Source organism: Corella eumyota, chromosome 3 (assembly GCF_963082875.1).
Source record: "Corella eumyota chromosome 3, kaCorEumy4.1, whole genome shotgun sequence".
Lineage (NCBI taxonomy): Eukaryota > Metazoa > Chordata > Ascidiacea > Phlebobranchia > Corellidae > Corella > Corella eumyota.
Window position 1 is genome coordinate 12,557,648 of NC_137492.1, and position 2,500 is coordinate 12,560,147.

A 2,500-nucleotide genomic window follows, 5' to 3' on the forward strand; every position below is an offset into this window, starting at 1 on the left:
TGATTGAGTAATACAGTGCGATACCGCGACGGGGAAAGCGAAAGACTCCGTTCGCGTATTTTGTCGGCCGATAGTTACCTGGTTGATCCTGCCAGTAGTCATATGCTTGTCTCAAAGATTAAGCCATGCATGTCTCAGTACGAACTTGCGTACGGTAAAACTGCGAATGGCTCATTAAATCAGTCGTGATTCATTTGATCGTAAATTTTACTTGGATAACTGTGGTAATTCTAGAGCTAATACATGCAAAAAGCGCCGACCTTGCGGGAGGCGCGCCTTTATCATATCAAAAACCTGCCGGGCTTCGGCTCGTCTTGTTGGCGACTCGGGATAACTTTGCTGATCGCACGGTCTTGCACCGGCGACGGATCATTCAAGTGTCTGCCCTATCAACTTTCGTCGGTACGGTATCTGCCTACCGAGGTTCTTACGGGTAACGGGGAATCAGGGTTCGATTCCGGAGAGGGAGCCTGAGAAACGGCTACCACATCCAAGGAAGGCAGCAGGCGCGCAAATTACCCATTCCCGACGCGGGGAGGTAGTGACGAAAAATAACGATACAGGACTCTAACGAGGCCCTGTAATTGGAATGAGTACACTGTAAAAATTTTAACGAGTATCCATTGGAGGGCAAGTCTGGTGCCAGCAGCCGCGGTAATTCCAGCTCCAAAAGTGTATATTTAAGTTGTTGCGGTTAAAAAGCTCGTAGTTGGATTTTGGGCGCAGGCGTTCGGTCCGTCGCAAGGCGTGCACTGTTCGTTCTGGCTTTACCTCCGGTTTTCCGTCGGTGCTCTTGACTGAGTGTCGGCGGCGGCCGGGACGTTTACCTTGAAAAAATTAGAGTGTTCAAAGCAGGCGCTTCGCCTGGATAGTGTTGCATGGAATAATGAAATAGGACCTCGGTTCTTTTTTGTTGGTTTTCGGAGCGCGAGGTAATGATTAAGAGGGACGGACGGGGGCATTCGTACTGTGCCGTTAGAGGTGAAATTCTTGGATCGGCGCAAGACGAACGACTGCGAAAGCATTTGCCAAGAATGTTTTCTTTAATCAAGAGCGAAAGTCAGAGGTTCGAAGACGATCAGATACCGTCCTAGTTCTGACTATAAACGATGCCAACTAGCGATCGGGGGGCGTTATTTTGACGACCTCTCCGGCAGCTTGCGGGAAACCAAAGTCTTTGGGTTCCGGGGGAAGTATGGTTGCAAAGCTGAAACTTAAAGGAATTGACGGAAGGGCACCACCAGGAGTGGAGCCTGCGGCTTAATTTGACTCAACACGGGAAATCTCACCCGGCCCGGACACAGCGAGGATTGACAGATTGAGAGCTCTTTCATGATTCTGTGGGTGGTGGTGCATGGCCGTTCTTAGTTGGTGGAGCGATTTGTCTGGTTAATTCCGATAACGAACGAGACTCTGGCTTGCTAAATAGTTACGCGGCCTTCCCGGCCGGCGTTTAACTTCTTAGAGGGACTAGTGGCGTTTAGCCACACGAGATTGAGCAATAACAGGTCTGTGATGCCCTTAGATGTTCGGGGCCGCACGCGCGCTACACTGACCGGATCAACGTGTGTTCGCCTTGGCCGAAAGGTCTGGGTAACCCGATGAACCCCGGTCGTGCTAGGGATAGAGAATTGAAATTATTTCGCTTGAACGAGGAATTCCCAGTAAGCGCGAGTCATTAGCTCGCGTTGATTACGTCCCTGCCCTTTGTACACACCGCCCGTCGCTACTACCGATTGAATGGTTTAGTGAGGTCCTCCGATTGGGCCCGGGCTCGACTGGCGACGGTTGGGTCTTGGCCCGAAAAGACGATCTAACTTGATTACTTAGAGGAAGTAAAAGTCGTAACAAGGTTTCCGTAGGTGAACCTGCGGAAGGATCATTAGCGCGAGAAAAAAAATCGAAGAGCGAAAGAGCAAACACCGGGACGGCGACGTGCCTCGGCGCGTCCGCCGCCCCGCGATCAGGAACTTGTTTTGTCGGCGTCGAGTGCCCGAAGGCTTCATGCGGTGCGCGGGCTTGTCGCACTATTTGTTGCGACCGCGACCCGCTCGGCGTCACGCGATTTTTTCAGCCGGATGGCGAATCGAGGTTAGGAATCGAAGAGCGAAAAGCAAACAAACAAACGATGGCTCTTGGCGGTGGACCACTCGGCTCGCGAGTCGATGAAGGACGCAGCAAGCTGCGTGATTTAATGTGAATTGCAGAACACATTGAGCATTGACGATCTGAACGCGTATTGCGGCCTCGGGTTCATCCCGGGACCGCGTCCGTCTCAGGGTCGCAGAAACGACAACGGCCGGCGGGATCGGCTCCGCGACGGCTCGGCTCGCGTGCGTATGCCCGGCGACGGGCAATCGCCGCTCGGTTGAAGGTGGAAAGTTTTGGTATTCGGGCTCGCGTCAGCGATGCGTGGCGGCCGGCGAGCCGCGCCGCGTCCGCTTGCCGCCCGAGTCGCAACGACGGCGCTGTCGACCTCGAGCTGGGGGCCTCGACGCGT

At 53.6% G+C, this 2,500-nt stretch overlaps 2 non-coding genes across 2 annotated transcripts; both read left to right on the top strand.

Moving 5' to 3' along the window:
* The first annotated feature begins 75 nt into the window (after positions 1–75).
* On the top strand, positions 76–1,885 carry LOC145747205 (small subunit ribosomal RNA). Its single transcript, XR_014281947.1, has one exon. It is a non-coding gene; the product is annotated as a small subunit ribosomal RNA (ribosomal RNA).
* A 245-nt stretch (positions 1,886–2,130) lies between these two features.
* LOC145748688 (5.8S ribosomal RNA) lies at positions 2,131–2,284 on the top strand. The gene has a single exon (XR_014283286.1). It is a non-coding gene; the product is annotated as a 5.8S ribosomal RNA (ribosomal RNA).
* Positions 2,285–2,500: the final 216 nt, after the last annotated feature.